Source organism: Thunnus albacares, chromosome 20 (assembly GCF_914725855.1).
Source record: "Thunnus albacares chromosome 20, fThuAlb1.1, whole genome shotgun sequence".
Taxonomy (NCBI): domain Eukaryota; kingdom Metazoa; phylum Chordata; class Actinopteri; order Scombriformes; family Scombridae; genus Thunnus; species Thunnus albacares.
In genome coordinates, this window is record NC_058125.1 from 6386881 (window position 1) to 6405298 (window position 18418).

An 18418-nucleotide genomic window follows, 5' to 3' on the forward strand; every position below is an offset into this window, starting at 1 on the left:
CCAAAATGCTAATCTGTCTAACAGCAGACATTTCACTAAATATCACAAATGTCGACCTCATGGGGGCTATCTTGTACGGTGACCTATTGTAGAAAGGAAGATTTCCATTTCTTTTTTGATTATAAAGCATGTCTAGGTACTATATAAATATTGTGAAAGTATCAAAATGCTCAGTCCACGGAGAAATGCATACAGTCCATATTCAGAAACTGTGCCTTTAAACAAGCTGTTTGGACTTCTGTAAGGTTGTGATGTCACATCTATGCACTCAGTGTTTCCCCTAACATTGCCTTGGAGGGGTGGGACTGTGACAGTATCTGCTGCGTTTTCCCGTCATTTATGGTTGTACTAGTTTCTTTCCTCACCTTTGCTTTCTGTGTGCTTTAGTCTGTTACTTGTGGTTGGCCTGGACATGCATCACCCAGAAAACAGTCAGCCAATCAGAGATGGGGGCACTGAGCAGACACAAAACAGTCCGTTTCAGGCTTAGTGAGACATAGCAGCTGCATCCATGGCTGTACAGCTGTAACTAGGTGCTTTTTCACCATAAAACATGCAAATATTTGTAAAGAGACCACAAAAATGAGAATATTGAACTGGGAAAAGGGCATATTATGACCTCTTTAATTAAAAATTCAAATTTGTGATGTAAAGCCACCATGCGTACACTGTGAAAATTTCCAACTCTGGTGTGCCAGTGGTAGTGGCCTGATACACCTCCATGGATCCAATCTACATAAATTTCAGTGGGATTTTCTATTTTTTAGAAACTAGCTTTTAAATAAATTTTAAAGATGATATAAACACATAAAAAAATCTACACATAGTTGCTTTAAGAAAACTAGGGATGTCATTACTGAAATGCACCAAAAATACTTTTAGAGCTTGACTCAATTTTCTCTAAATTGCCTCATTCCAAACATGCAGGATTTATTTATTTTCAACATCAACCGAAACAAGGACAATATTTTGACAGTTTGACATTGTGGCACAGTGAAAAAAAAATCATATTAGAAAAGCTTTTGGGAAACTTTTTAAAGTGGTAACTTTGAAAGCCATTTTCTCAAAGTATGTAGAAAAACAGGATTAAGGTTATTTATAAAGGAATTTGGGAAATTTGTGGTAGAGTGTGGTAGAGAGACATAGACAAAAAGAGGGATTAAGAGAAAGAGAGCGAGACAACCATGATCGACAGAGTGCCAAAATTCAACTTCGATTGCAGCATTGTATCTACACGTGTTTTACACGCTGGTTCGGGCCACAAATCAACATTAATCTAACATCAAAACATTTGCAGAATGCTTACAGAGGGCATGGGAAAGATTTCAACTATTGATTAAACTGTTAAAAATTATAGGAATAACAAGATACTTTCATGTTTGGGTTGGATTTCACGTTGACTAAAACTCCCACTAGTTGCTCTCTGTCATCTTGAGCCTATTCGGGTGCTTGACCTCAAACTTACACCTACGAAAACAAAGCAGAGTGTGAAAAAGACATTAACATTCACCACAGAAAAATAACTCCCAAATTGGGCAGACCAGTTATTTTCTTATTTGTCATTTGCTTTGTGACAAAAGTCAATAAGTACTGCAGTTTGTATTGTTTACTGAACTCGCTCAACACATAAAGAGGGAACTTTCTGAAGACAGGGAAAATTGTATTGTCAAATTCATTTGCACTTGTTTCTTTTTATCTGTAACACTGCACTCAGAGGTAGTATTTGACAAAATGAACATAGCCTGGCCTCCCTGTTCTGTCCACTGAATCAATACGTTGTCAATGATTTCTCAGCTTTTGAAGTCAGTGCAGCCTGGTGGTGAAATGTTCTTCCACTGTGGACTCATGGGGTCAAACAGAGGTCTAGCACATATCGAATCATGGTTGTTTATTACTAGTATGCATTTTCAATTTTCCTCTTTGTCCTGATTGTAATTCATTTAAAAAGTCACTTTCCAATACATTTCAATTGGTTTTAAGATTTAAGCTCTTAGTTGGGCATTCAGAGCCAGCTGGTAGTCTGTTCAGTCTTTGAGATTCAAGGATTTATACTGATAGAACTTGAGTCAAGTGGTTTGGAGAGGTTCATGAACTTTGATGACTCACCTCTGAGCTTTGATAAGTAGAAACCGTATGATTTACTGGCTGCTTTGTTGGCCCTCAAGCATTGCTCAGAGGCTTCCAATGGCTGTCTTTGAAATGTTAAAAATCCTTTCTGGCTAACAGTATATGTTGCTCACTACAGTTTAATATGAGCTGATTCATGACTGATTCAAAAAAAAAAAAAAAAGATCCTGGTCAGGAGTTCAAAGTTTTCACTTATCCAGTGAAATATCTCAGCCTCTACTAGTCAATGCCAGACAATATTTAGTAACAACTTTGGTGATTCCTGTCTTTTGCTCTGGTGCCATCATGTCAGAATTTCCCTTGGTCCAATACTGTTTTTAGGACCAAATACCTGCAAAACTGAACATTTCCATCAGCTTCAGATGTACTTTGTGTTTAGTGATGATTAGGAAATGTTAGAGCTCTAAAATGCAAAACTAAGAAGCTGAACATTATACATATTATCACACAGATCCTTGTGAAAAAGGTCAGTTTCAGCCATAAAGACATTTCCTGGTCACCAACAATGTACACAGCCATAAATTGTATTTAATTTGCAAGACAAAAAACTAACTCAAGATCCACCAGTTTATTCCACAGGTGAGAAAAAGTTATTGATTGATTGATTGATTTGCACGTCACAAGTAAGTCTAAAATCTTCCCTCCCAAGTCTCAAGTCCTGAGTCACACCCCAAGTCAAGAAAGAGTCCCAAGTCAAAACCAACAAGTCTCAAGTCAAGACCAGTTAGTCCCAGGTCAAGACCAACAAGGCTCTAGTCATGTCCCAGGTCAACACCAAGTCCTGAGTCACGTTCTAAGACAAGACCAGCTAGTCCCAAGTCGAGACCAACAAGTCCCCAGTCAAGACTAACCAGTCTAAAGTCAAGTCCAAGTCCTAAACACGGTGTTTTGAGTCCTACATAAGTCATGCTTGCATCCTTCACCAAATTTAATGCCATTTCAAACTTTTAAGCAGAATAGTCTTTGGTACACTGTAGTAAGGTTGCAGAAATGATGATAGCCTTTTAAAATCATATTTCTTACTTTCATATAAACTTCATAACATTCAAAAACAAAATTATGAGGTGTGCTTTGGTATGTTACTCCTGTGATGCAATTACAATCATTTGTACTTCCTGAGCCAGTTTTTTGCATGTTGCCCTCTATTATTTGTGGACCACAGCATGGTCTTTACACCTGAATGAATAAATCTATGAAATTATCTTTTGTCTTCCTGCCAAACACAGCTTTCCTTCCATTATGATTTTTTGTTGTTGGATTGATTCAAAGATATATCACAGTCAGCAAGAGTTGATTCGCTTGAACACTTTTTTTATCACTCTGGAAGGATATCAAGTCATTCCGAGTCAAGAGGCTAAAGTCCAAGTGAAGTCGTAAGTCTTTCGTGTTAAAATAAATTTTAGAAGTCACAGGGTTTTTTTTAACTTTGTCAAGTTAAAGGGTTTTTTTTAACTTTGTCAAGTTAAAGGGTTTTTTTTAACTTTGTCAAGTTAAAGGTTTTTTTTTTTTTAACTTTGTCAGGTTAAAAAATCCTGCATGTTTGCACAAATGTATTATATATGTCTGACTCACTGTGTGGAGGAGCCAGTTGGTTTAGTAAAACCTAAGGTGTGCCTAGTTAGGTGGATAGTGATGTTTAAAACACAACAAGAAATACATTCCAATTGAGTATAGCTTGGTTCTGCTTTTCATTTGGTTTTTCATGTTATTTTTACGAGTGATTTTTGTGGATCAGCATGCTTCACAAGAATATAATTCAATGAAAATGGTTTTGGCTCACATTGAAAATCAAATGTTTTCCCAGCATCAGAGTGAGAGGTTGCTATTTTACCAAAGCAAGCATGTATACATTCTGCTTCTTTGCTCTTTTTCACAGTATTGCATTGAGGGGAACAACTTAAAACCACAGAATTACACCTAATTACTATACATTACAGTTCGTATAAGTACCAAATGAAGTATAGTGAAGTCAAGTGAAGTCAGTCAGTCTGAATCTTCTAGTTCTTTATGTTTCTCACTCTTGCTTTCCACATACATTATATGCGTAATCTTATGCGTTTAAAGTTACAGCAGTCACTGAAGATATTAGATTTCTGCCGAGCATTGAAACTCATGGTTACAGCAAAGGACCTCCTTGTGGGTAGTATGGCATTGATACAAAAGCTCTCGGTATTAAATCTTATGATGTATGTTATTTTTCTTTGAGTATTGGCAACATACGGTAGATCAGTAGAAATGACAAAATGAGGGATAGCATAGAAATCAATATATTTATTGAAGTAGTGAACTTGTGGTGAGATCACAAGTAAGAAGACTTCTAAAAAGATTACATTTTTGTGTGAATTAATGAATTTTCACACTGCCTCGTCTTCTGTCATTACTCAAGCAAGTTAAAAACAAATGAAGTTGAAGCCAATTGAAGTGGCACTATCTTAAATGAAATTGTATATGATCATAAGATGCAACAATGCAAATGTTAACATGTTATTCATATTAAAAGCCTGACTTGATGATTGAATCCATTTGGAAAGAATTATCTTATTTTTTGTTATTGTGAAGATGTTTTCACACCTGTATCATTTTGTTTTTGGAGGTCACAAGCTGAAAAGAGTTCAGCCATTGATTTATAACACTTCAGTTCATATTAATGACTTTTTCCTATAGCCACAGAGGAGGAAATTGTTTGTCTTGCCCCTGTGCCCTTAGTCTACAATGCCAAATTGATTCACTGCTCTGCTGAGAATAAAGTGAAATAAAAAAAGGTGAATACAACAATACCCAAAGGCAGAATATGACTATAATTTTCCCACAGATTGTCACTGTTGTTGAAATGAAGCTTAACAGGTTTTAACATGCTCCTGCAAACCTCCAGTCTATCTCCTTTCACTGTCAATAGGGTTAGGGTTAGCAGCAGATTATGATGGTGGTTCTTGACAACCTTCTATGGATTCCAGTTTTGGATCATGTTGTTGCTTCATTTAATGCAAATGCTTATTATTCAGCTAAGTGGTACTTCATATCACTCCACCAAGCATGTGACCATGCAGGCCCTCAGAACATGTGTCCACTGACACATTCAGCTCACAGTCCGATCACAGCAATAACACATTAGTATGTAATACACTTGTCATCTCAGGATGATTCCTATTCTATTAAATGTTTCTGCAGAGCCTGGAAGGTTTGTGCCTGAGACATATTACAGTGGTCATGATATCATCATACAGTATGTTGTCTGGGTGAGTGGAGATTTCATATGTAAGCTCAAAACTTGCATATGAAGAGCTGAGACAAGAGTGTTTAAAGTTTAATTCAGCCAGCTGGCAGCAGGCCTGCTGGGTGTGTACATGTAGCAACATGAATTTGAAGCCCACACTGCATTGACTTTGTTGCCTGATCTGCGCTGTACATCATCACATTCGGTTTTATTGATAACTGCAAGGAACAGGACACTTGTTATGAATAATTCTAGTTCATCTTCTGTATCTTACTGTTCTCTCACCACATGCTGCCACTGTTATACACAGACACAAGATTAATCAGGTCATTCCTGTCGTACTGTCACATGTAAACAGTAATAAATGCATATTTGATCTCATCTTGACAACTCCAGTTCATTCTACTCCTGCTTTTCTTGACTTATAAATGCTGCAGCCAGACTCTGGCGAGAGAGATGAGATAATTTGTCACATCAGCTTTAAAGGACAGGTTCACAGTGTTTCAAGTCTGTCTTAAATCAGCAGTCAGGTGCCCATATGAACACTGAAAGATGTTTTCTTCACTGTAATTATTCCTTCTGTTCATAGGCTACTGGCTTTTAAAAGATCCCCTTCAAATGTGCTTTCAATGTAAGTGATGGGGGACAAAATCCACAGTGGGTCCACAGTCATTTTGTGCAAATGAATGAAAGTTTATCTGAGGCTTCAGCAGTCTGAGTTAGACTTACAGTCTTTTTAGCATCAAATTCCCTTTTTGTGTTTCCACGGACAGTGTTTCCCTGTTGAGCTGCGGTGGAAGTATAGCAACAAAAAGAGGGACTTTGGCACTAAGAAGACTGTAACGTTGAAAGATATCTACTTGATTTGACTCATTAGGACAGCTGAAGCTTCGTATTAGTCAGTATGATGATCTGACAAGTGGAGTGATATAATCCACTTTCTTGGTCTTAGTGAGGACTCGAGCAGCAGCTTTTTGAATCAGCTGCAGCTGTCTGATTGATTTTTTATGGAGACCTGCAAAGACATCATAACAGCAGTCAACACTGCTGTTATGATGTCAGCAGATTTTTATGGTTGATTGGATAAAATTGTGTCATACTACTTGAATTCATTTTAAGAGGACAAAGAGACAATAAGACTAATATGGAGACACTAACTGCTTGTCTAATTTTCTGAATTTTGTCAGTGAAGAAGGAGGCAAATTCATTGCAGGCCCTAGTGGATAGAAGTTCAGAGGCTACTGACACAAGATTGTTTGTTAGTCTGTCAATAGTGGCAAACAAGGCATGTGCATAATTATTGTTTCTAGCAATGATGTCAAAGAAGAAGGACCGCCTTGCATTTCTCAGTTCCAAATTATAAATGCAAAGTCTCTCTTTATAGATGTCATAATGAACCTTGAGATTTATTTTTCACCACCTGCGTTCAGCTTTTCGACACTTTTTTCTATTCTGACCAGTGCGGTATTTCTCCATTGAGATCTTTTCTTACCAGAGAGCCTTCACCTTAGTAGGTGCAATGGCATCAATAACATTTGTAATTTTAGAATTGAAATTATCTACAAGCTCATTGACTGAGGTCCAAGTGAGGGTGGGCGTGGAAGAGAAAGCATGAATGAATGTTTCACTGGTGCTTTCAGTGATATACCGTTTTGTGATTACCTCTGTTTGAACATTTGTGTGCACGGAGACAGCACTCTCAAAGAAAACACAGGAACAATCAAAGAGAATATCAGTTACTACAACATTAGAAATGTTCAGACCCTTGGAGATGATTAAGTCCAGAGTGTGCCCCTTGTTGTGTGTGGGCTCCATCACATGCTGAGTCAGTCCATCGTTATCAAGAACACAACACAGTTCTTTAGTCCATTTATCCTGGGGGTTGTCAACATGGATGTTAAAATCACCAACAATAACTACATAAGTCAAAGTCAATACTGATTACAGACAGCAGTTCAGCAAAGTCAAAAAGTTTGCACAGTATTTAGGTGGCCTGTAGATATTTCGGAACATAGCTTGAGAAGAAGAATTCAACCGATGAGCCACATATTCAAAAGAAGCAAAATTTCCATAAGATATCTGCTTGCTTTGGAGGGAATCAACAAAATGGCAACTCCACCTCCTTTCTTATGCACTCTAGCTTCACTCATAAAACTGAAAGGGGTTGTCAGTAAGAACAGCTGCACTGTTAACTTGGTATAACCAAGTTTCAGCTAAAAACAGATTATTCTTAGTGATAAAATCATTGATTAAAAATGTTTTTCAAGTATCAAGACCTGACATTTAATAAAGCTAAATTTAGTGCATTAAAAGCATTATCTGCCCAGTTCTTGGGATAGGCTGTGGCTGAGGAGGAATTGATGTTTGATAAATTTGCAGAACTGGTTGGATGCTTCCTATTTCTTAGCAGATTCACCATTCTTTTGTTATTACCTATCATGAATTGAGCAAGCTAGCGGCACACTGGGCTCTGGCTTGTCCTGGGAAGAGTCATGAGTGCCATTAGCCTTGCAACCTGGACCCAGCAGATATCAGTTAGAGCTTGCTGTATTTTTCACACAGACAGCTGTTCGTGCTGTGCTTTTATCAGGCTTTGGCCTGGCGCCGTAACTGTGACGAATGTGTCAAAACTGGCTAAGGACTTGAAGCCAGTGGTGGAGGTGGATGCTGAGGGGGGTTTAAGGGAGAGAAAATAGGAGTAGGGCGGGGGGTAAGTTTGGTCCCAGCAGTGACCAGCTCTTTTATCTGGTCAGTGAACTCCAAGAGGTGGGAGTAGGTGTGACTGGAGAGGAGGGTGACCTGGATGGGGTATGGGGAGGTGAATAGGGTGAATCTTGGTAGCTGGTATGTGTGGTGGAGACTCTTCTTCTCAGCTCTGATGTCTCTCATGATTAAAACTCTGCTAATGCAGGGGCTGAGGCGGCTCTCCTTCAAGGTTTCTGCCACATTGTGTTATGTCCTTTTCTCGTTTTGATTCCTCTTGTCTCTTGTCCTTGGCAGAGGGAACAGATGAGTGATGCAGGAAGTAAAATAAGTTAGAGATGAACAATTTTACTCCTGACTTGTTAAAAAGAGTATTTTGGTGTTTTTACTGCACATGCTTCTTACATCATCTACAGCAAAGTTACCCACAGTCAGAGTTTTAGGCCCAGGAGTTTGCTTTCCCTGTAGCCTTTTACTTTCTGATTTACTCTTAGTCCTTACCCTGCTGTGTGAAGATAAGAGGTTATCCAGGTCATCAGATGGAGATCTAGGGTGCTACAACAGTGGAGAAAATCTGTTCTCCAATTGCACACTTGGTTGTTGGGGAGGTTTGTTGTTAGCTCTCCCTTTCACAGCTGTCCATGGCTGTGTCCCACTAAGAACAGGGGTTGAAGAGGCACTCTGCCTGGATGATAATGCAGGCCAGCCAGTTGCATCACAAATCTCAGGGTGCTGGGCTCTGCCTATTACTTGTCCTCCCATTTCCCAGGGAAATGATTTACTCTTAGGTTTTGCTCCAAGAGAGTTCCAGGGAGGACTACCACTTGAAGATTTATTGTCCGGTACACAGCCCTCCTGTTTCTTGGTAGTTGGTGCTAATTAGTCGTGTGTTAGCATGATCTTGTTCACTGTTTTGAGTCTATGGTAAAGTAGTGCCTTTCCCACATAGTCCATTCAGTCCCATGTTCACTTCTAACCAGTTGGTTTCTAGCACTGCATTCTTCTATAGAAGTTTGTGTTACTTATGTGAAGAAGGGGCATCTTGCTGCTAATTAGCTTTACCTAAGTACCATGTTTCCAGTCACTGCAGTACAGCTTGTGCTGTTGGTAGGCCACAATCACTGTACTGACGAGGTCATAAAAATGTTGAAATATGGCAATAGCCTAGTATATCTACAAAAAATTACAGTCTCAGTGATTTGTAAGTATCCATGAGCCACTGCTTGTAGTTTCTCACAGAAGAAAAACAAGAATATCAGCAGAAAAGTGCATTTGGAGGTGAGAGCAAGCAGGAAAGTGTCTGCACTGTGAGAAAACAGGAAGTGTCCATCAGAGGAGAGGAGAGGAGAGGAGAGGAAAGGAGAGGAGAGGAGAGGAAAGGAAAGGAAAGGAAAGGAAAGGAAAGGAAAGGAAAGGAAAGGAAAGGAAAGGAAAGGAAAGGAAAGGAAAGGAAAGGAAAGGAAATGCGATACCAAATCACAAAAACTGAAATAGTCATACAGATGCAAACACAGAACGATAACACCCAAAAATATTGAGGATACAAAATATAGTCCACAATGAATGAAAAATAATATAAATTGGAAACTGGGGCAGAGGGGATGTAAAAGGAGGAAAGAAGAATAAAGAAGAGGTAATGATTATGGCAAGAAAAATATGTCAGTGTTAATTTGGGCACCTGATTATTGTTTAAAGAAGGACTTGAAAAATTGTTAGCCCATCATTTAATAACCCCTAAATATATTTCTCATCTTAACTATTACCAGCCAGGGTGACAGTTCTTCAGGTAGGGCACTTCTGGTGCTCCAAGGTGTAAAACTTAGGACTTAAGGTGCGGTCACAGTAGCATTTGAAACAGGAAAATTTGCAGCAAAGTAAATTCCTTTAAGTGGAATTGTGGAAATCAGTGGCTTTGTTCATGGGGGCAAAGCAATTCCTCACTCATTTTTCACAGAGTTGAACTTGGTGAATTACTACACATGACATATGAATTTGCGCCATTGACCAATAGCACGCCATCTTAACAGTGCCGACCTCTGGGGGATTGGGGATCCACAGAGTATAAAATGGAGGAATGAGATCCCCACTGAGGTCAGGAAAGGAGAGACACTGCCCATATTACCACAGACTGAAAAAACACCTTTTCAGACTACACCTAGAACAAGCCAAATCCCCCACTAAAAACCCTTTTAAGCTCCTGTTGAAGCGCACAATGCACAAAACATTTTTTCTGTGGAATGCACATATTCGAAGTTACTTCTTACAAAACTGTCTGCAATAAATAAAGAGCTCCTTTATCAGGAAGATCCTTGTCACGAATGCTGCTGAATCAATACCCGTTTCAAAGAGGTCTTGCATTCAACTGCCTCTGACTTCTCTGACCTCTCTGCCTAGTAAACAAGAGAAAACATATTTTTTATATGACAAGAAGGATAAGGCCAACATACAAGAAGGAGAGAGGTGGCATGTTTTCTGAACAACAATATCTGTAGTCCAACAAGTCCAACACTACACATATATGCACACACACAGTATTTGTTGTGTTTGAAAGTCTAGTGTCTCTCAACTGCTTTGCTGTTGAGAGACACTGCTTTTTATAATCATATTTTTCCAAAAAAGTGGGATGTGTACAATAGCTGAATCTGCACTTGAGACTGCAAATATATAGGAGCAGACAGATTGACATGGTATGACATGCACCTTTAAATCTCCATCTTCACAAGTGCTTTACAAAACCAAACATAAAACAATAAGAAAAATCAAATTAATGGTGATATTTTTTTAAAGAAAAATCAAGAACAAAAAAAGAAAAGTACTGATTTTAAAATTCTAAGTTTGTCAGGCAGGTTATTCCAAAAGCTCTGTCCTCTTTAATATTAAACATAGCCACCGGAACAGCCAATAGGCTCCTGCCTGAGGTCCTCAGCCTGCATGTGGGTTGATAAGGAGAAAGTAACTCAGAGATATAATCTGGGGCCAGGCCAGGAAGAAGGATCTTACAAATTAATTCTAAGGATGTTAAAAGTGGAGGAATATGGCTGCTGTATTCTGTGCAATTTCTGTGAATAGTTTTATAATTCATGCTAGTTAGAGGATATGGCTGGCAATTTTGATGTTTATCTTATTATCAACAAATCTCATGTGCAGAGCCAAACCAACAATGAACTCATCCTACTTACAAGTCTGATATATCTTATTCCTCTGTGCCATAGATCTCCGTTGTTGTCCAAAAACAAGTCAGTGCTGCACTGTGTGACATGTTCCTTCGACCCAAGGGCAATGGTTACGGTAGTTTTTTAGAAAAGGCTCCAAAGACTAAGACTTTGTACTGAAGTTCTTTGAGAAATTTACAATGTAGCACAACAAGCTAGCGAAGCATTGTAAACGGAACCACGTTCCCATGCATGTACAATGGCGCCTGGAAATGCTCTCCTGAGACTGAAAATGTGATTGCTGTTATTAGTCTTGGCTCACCCAGTTATCTATCACTTGTGTGGTCAACACTAAATATTAGAGATGTCCTGAGCTGGAGTCAAGGCCCATCCGGACAAATTTGAAAGGATCAGTATCGGCTAAAAGAAATAATTTGAGTACAGCAAGTTAATTGATTCTGATGTCCCGTTGGCAAAATACAGAGATTCACTAAAATTCAGACTCTAATTATCTCTTTCTCATTGGCAAAGAGTAACAGTGTACCAAACATTCAGCTTGAAGCTTCTCTTTTTTAGCTTGCACTGACTGTTGTAATCTCTGCTTAAAATGACAAACATCAAGATCATTTCAGTTGTCACTAAGCAACATTAATTCTGTAAGTAACTTAATGACAGTACAAAACGAAACGCTATGCTCCCTGCAAATTGGTGTCTGTACTCAGCCAAAGAGCATTTGTGAGGGAAGATACTCCACTCTGTACCACTAGTCAGTTGCATGTGAACAGTGTTTCTGTAGTTCCTTAAACTCCAACAGAGTGATACATCTTAGAGGATCACATCAATTTCAGGAGTCACATTCTCCACTTAAACTGTAATTCATATAATATCAATAATTTAAGCTGTTAAACCATAGCTTTATATACCTTCAGAATTTTGATTAAATCACTCCTGAAAAATGTGCACCAAAGCCAGCGGACTACATCTGTTATTTCAGTGTGCTAGATACATATATTAAATCGACATTTTATATCTTCTGCTATTATGTAAATATATAGGATCAGATTCGGTAATGGCAGATATAGCCTAGTGGGAAGGCACCCAAAATCTTGAGATACCCCTACTGGGGGTGGAACAAAGCACAACAATGTTATTCATATTCTCTAAGGTCTCTCACATATGAAATGTATTCTTGTTTAAAAATATTTTACTGCAAGAGTGGTTAAGTTGACAGATATTATGGCACACCCCACAAATAAAAGAAATGCAAAGTAAAGCCAAGTCGAATGGGAGATGACACACCTGAACTCATGTAATTCAATAACGCAAGCTCTGATTGATCTCAAATTTGGTGTGACAGTGGGCAGAGGGTCCCTCTACATGTTTTGCCGTCTGGCAAAAGATACAGAGGTATCCGCTGTCGTACCACCAGACTACAGAGCAGCTTCTTTCCTCAGGCTGTGAGATTCCTCAATTCATCCTCCAATATGCACTCCAATATAAAAAATAGTTTTATTTTTATGAATGATTATTTATTAATCCATTTATATAATTTCCATTTTTGTGGCAGCATAAAGGGACTACTAACTTCATTTTGCTATACAACCTTGTGTTGTAAAATGATAATAATAAATTAATCTTGAATCTTGATGCATTGAGGAAATGTAGTACTACAAATACAGAAGTGCAATAAGCAGAAATATCAAATATTAGGGTCTATGATGAATGTATTCATTTACTTTGGGGTAGCTTTGGCAGTGATAGTCCCAGAAACACCAATCAGGGTTTCCTGGAAAGGTATAGCTGTGCTGTATCCAGCAATATATTACATGTAACTGTAGCAGGTACAGTCAGTGGTCCACATTTAAAAAAGGATGACGTGTTCCAAGCAAAATGAAATGGCATGTCTGCAGTAAATATAGAGACTAAAAAATACACTGCAGTCAGGGAGAAATTGGAACAGACCACATGTTTAAAGTTTTGTATCAACTTTAATTTAAGGGGTGAATAAACTTTCTGGATGCAAAAGTAATACTTTGCATTGGCAAAATATATGAATATATTACACTCATACAAACACAAAATGTTCCCTGGTCTATTTTTTTCTTGCTTTTTCCATCTTTTGTATGCAGCATGCCATTCATCCACATTATCCTCTGTGACAAACTGTGTCACGTCTTGGCACTCAGGAAAGGGGTATAAGCAACACTGAGTGCATGTCAATTCCATTAAAAAGCACTGGTATTCTCTGGCAGGTCCCATCACTGCAGTATAGGTGTGAGATGTTTCTGAGCTCTTGTGGAGCAGCTGGTTTCTGGAACAATGTGGCCTTGATGGATCCGTCTTCTCTGACTGTTCAGCCTTTTCCAATGTGATTCCAGAGAAGTGCCTTTGGAAGATGGCTGTGACGCCACACTGCTGTCTGATCACTTTCTCTCAAAAAATGTTGCTTGAAAGCACCTTCAGTCAGGGGGAGCTAGTGCATGGAGTTCTGTTCTCTTTTCTCTTTCGTCCATACAGATGGAGGGATTATTTTCTTGCCACAGGCAATGCTTCTTCAAAGCTGTTAGATAATCCAGAGTTTGACATTTCTTCTAAATCAACAAAGTGGGTCTTCAGATTTATAAAAGCTGTTGTTTTCCCTTTCCTATAAAAGCTACTTGTGGTGTCATAGCCTGTGAGGGTGTGGCATTCAGGTGGACAATCACAGAATTGATCTGCTAGTTTCTGTGAAATAGCACAGATTGGGACAAATCTTTCCCTTGGGCCATGTCCAGAGTGCATGTAGACAGTAGATGATGCAAACATCCCTTTGCTTGCGTAGTAGACAAGCAAAACAAGTACATCTGTGTCATCGCATTTAATGATAAGACAAGAATGTGACTGTGCAAGGTGTATTGCATGTAACACTGTTCTCGTATCAGCCTCCTCCTGGTTACTGTATTGGTCTGCTAAGCTTTCTACCCCTGACTGTCTGACCATCTTGACCTCCTCACCATTTTCAAAGCCTCCTGCCAATATAACAATCTTTGTTTGTGCATCCACTATGTAGTTGCTGACAAACTGCAATCTCCCTCCAGATGCTCTTACCTAGGTAGTTGAATGTCTGAGTTGTGGAGACCCTGCAGAAGAGCCATGCTATCAATCATGTACGCAGATGGTGCCTCTGAATTCGGTAGTTGCTGTACCTCAACTACAGCCTCAGTTTTCTCAACAAAGTCAGCCTTTGTTGTTTTCCTCATGCTTCCATCATCATTAAACAAAGACAGAGGACAGCAGCAAGTTCATAAGACATCACAGTTTCCACCAACACCTCCCGCTGTTTGGAAACAGCAAGAAGCCTTTGGAAGAGCACATCTGAATCCATGTGAACTGTTCGTGCGCTGGCTTCAAATGTCAAGCTCAATCAATCACATGACTGGTATATTCTATACGTATATGTAAGGGGGACTGACAACTTATACAATAGTTGAGTAAAATAAATGTTACTCAACTAAGATGTGTAAGTTAAATAATATTATTTAACAGCAAACCCTGATTGGTGTTTCTGGGACTATCCCAGACAAAGCTGCTTAAAAATAAATGAATATATTCATCAAAGACCTTCATATTTGATATTTCAGCTTGTTGTAATTCTGTGTTTGTAGTACTGCACTTACTCAATGCATCAAGATATTCACATTCTGTTTTTTTCAAACATGTGGAGGGACCCCCTACCCACTGTCACACCAAATTTGGGATCAATCAGAGTTTGCATTATGAAAGAGTTCAGGTGTATCATCTCCCATTCAGCCTGGCTTTTATTTATGGTGTGTGTCACAATTTCTGTTAATTTACACACTTTTGCGGTAAAATGTTTTTATACAAGAATCCATTTCATATGTGGGAGACCTTAGAGAATATAAAAACATTGTTGTGCTCTGTTCTACCTTTGGTAGGGGTATCTCAAAAAACTAAAGCACTTTTGGGGGGTTTCCTTCTAGCCTAGTACCCAATATAAAAGGACTCACATCTAGACCAGGGTCAAACAAACTTGATCAGGACACTATATGTAAGTCAGTCCATGCTTCTTTCAAGATGTAGTCCTCTGGTGCAATTACACAGTGACTTGTCCTTGCAACCAAGAAATCAGCTGTGGAAACACCCTGGCAGACCATGGCTGCCAAAAAACACACAGTGCCCCTGGCCTGTCTTGACCTAATGTGACACAGACAGGCTCTGCCACTCAGTACATTGCACTAAAATGTTGAAATCATTTAAACATTTATGTAAGGCAAAAAATGGCCAGAAAGTGTTTCTTTCTGGCAACGACATCCACTGAAAGTAGCTTTTTCCTCACCAAGTCAAGCAGAAGGAACTTATCTTGTCACGCGACTTTTGTTTGTGTCAGTGGATTGAAAGGAACTCAGGTAGGATATTTTTTTAAAGGAATATTGAAATCTCTATGACCTTGTGGACCAGTCATTATCCTATTTTTTTTTGTTGTTGTTTATCTTTGCTGTGTGAACCACTTGATGTGTGGCACCTTGGCACTTGCCCTCAGTGCTAGTGGCATCACATGGTGCATGTTCTATTATTTGCTAGAGAGCTGCGCTGTCACCAGGCATCAAGGTGATAAACAGCAGATAAATCATGTCACAATGAATGCTTACTTTCTCCCTGGCAGAGTTTTACGACAAGCACGCCGTCAAGGTTCTGCCCTTTTGAAGCAGCATCGAATCAGTCACGCTTTTGAGTTGTGTTTGTATGCTTAGTATGTCAGGGGCCATGATGTATGTGCAGAAAGACAAAGAGGCATATTTGGCTTGACACTCTAGCTGCTTCACTCTTTCCAGTAACACCTAAACGGAGAAAACAATTCGTCAGCGGCACAACAGCAGCTGCTGCAGTCCTTCATCAGTCTCTGTCCTGGATCTCTTTAAACAGATCGGGATTCGGTGCTAGATTCTACCATCTACTTTATGATATCTATGATGGATTAAGCAAGATCGATAGAAGCAGCCAGCATTTTTGTTGCTTTATGCCACTGTTAGGTTGATATTTCCTCAAAAGCAAGAAGTAAGACAGGAAAGTTAATGTGAGTTTTATCTTTAACAGACCTTTACCCTCCAAACTAGGCTCTGTGTTGATGTAGACGTGTGTCAGAGTTGAAGGCCAAGTAGAGAGTTGTTGACCGGTGCTGTTCAAGGCTGTGTGTGTACATTTGTGTTTGCACTGAGAGAGAGAAAATTTGAGATTCACTAAACCCGTCTATTGGCCACTTAAAGGCACACTGTGTTGCATTTTAAACATTGGTGTATCCAGATCATAGAGATGGAGGTCATGGCCTAACAAACAGCACTTACTTCAATAAAGTTCCATGCTTTGAATATTTTTTCCTTCCCTTTGATCATTTTCTTTCAGCGGGATACTCTGTGGGTGGTGGTAGTGAGCAGTGGAATCAATTTTAAAAACTGACAGTTTATTGAAATGAGGGACGCTTTGCTGCTCACACATGCAGCACATTAACTAACTTCAGATGTGTGATGAAAGCAGTTTTAAACAATGCAAAATGCGTTTTTTATAGCATGAAAAAAATTCTATTAACAGATGAGATCGATAAATGAAATTATTTAATATTGCTGTCAGTGCTGGTGTTTTTCACAGAAGCATAGACCGCATTTCCCAAAAACCCCTTTGATTAGAGTTGTAAAGTGAATGTTGTCACTCGTCTCTCCTCTACAGAGCCTGGGAGGGGCCACGGAGGAAAAAAAAAAGATTTACCTCTCAATTTAACTATTTTGCCTGTTCCCCTCTTGTAGAGAGCACCAAACACATTCAGTCAGCTGGAAATTTGAAGAAAGCAACAGAGAAAACATTTCCCCTGCCCTGTACTGTCAGTTACTGATCCAAGCTGGATCCGGGGCAGCAAGGATTAGCCATATATCCTCCTTTCTCACAAGAAGGTCATGTTCTTTACACTTATTGCGCATCCACCTACATCCATGAAGCGCTGCAGAACCCTGCAGGAGAGATTTTATGAACTAGATGACATCAGCAGGAGCGTGAAAGTGTTTACAGTGAAAAAAATCTGTTATTACTGTCTGATATTATAAAGGATCCTAGAGATAAAACAGTGTTATGCTTACAAGTCACATATCATATTTTAGTCCAAGACAAAAATAAAACATTATTAAATCCAAGTGATCCACAGTGAGGGTGTACGCAGGACAAGTGAATGGCATGAGGGTGAATTCTGTTAAACTGAGAGCAGGAACTATTAAATCGAGAAATTATCTACATCAAGGGCATAAATAAGTACATCGAGAGCATAAATAACTAAATTGAGAGCATAAATAAATACATCGAGGGCATAAATAACTAAATTGAGAGCATAAATAACCACATCAAGGGCATAAATAACTAAATTGAGAGCACAAATGACTAAATCAAGAGTGCAAATTACTAAATGGAGACCACAAATAACTAAATCATGAGCCCAAATTACTAATTCAAGCACAGTTAACGAAATCGAGCAGTTATTCTTTTCCCCATCACCCGTCTGGGCTCCGTACTCCACCTGCCTGATAATCATTTCATGTTTTTACAGATGTAGGAAGTGATTTTCCTTCAACTGTTCAAGTGTTAATATTTTCCAAATAATATTCTCCTTAAAAATACTATTAGGATTGACCCCTGTGAATCCACCACTTGTAGTTTTTACATTTGGATTACACAAATGAGGAATAATGTTCGGCTAGCTGTTTCACCCTGTTTTCTAGTCTTTCTGCAAAGCTAAGCTAACTAACTGGCTGAAGCCTTATATTGATTGGACACAGACGAGACTGGTATCAATGTTCTTGGCTAAGTCTCAGCAAGAAGCCAAATAAGTTCCCAAAATGTCAAAAAGAATGTTACAATGCTGCCTCTTGAACCACTTTGGTCTTGCTGATCATTTAAAAATGAATTTCAAAGGTTGGTCATCAGTTACATCAGACCTCTTAACTGGACACTGATTTACATAGATGGAAATTTCTGCACTGAACCATCAAAAACCCTCTCCCCCTCTTACTTTTTTGTATTTCCCTCTCTGAGTATCTTCAGTCCCTCCTATCAGTTTGGACACAAATAGAACTATTAATCTTTGATAGAACAACAGCTGTATTAATAATAGCAGCACTCTAGAGTTGCTATGTTGAGAAAAGTTGCGGGGCATCTTCTCATGGAGCTCTGACAGAGGTCGTGG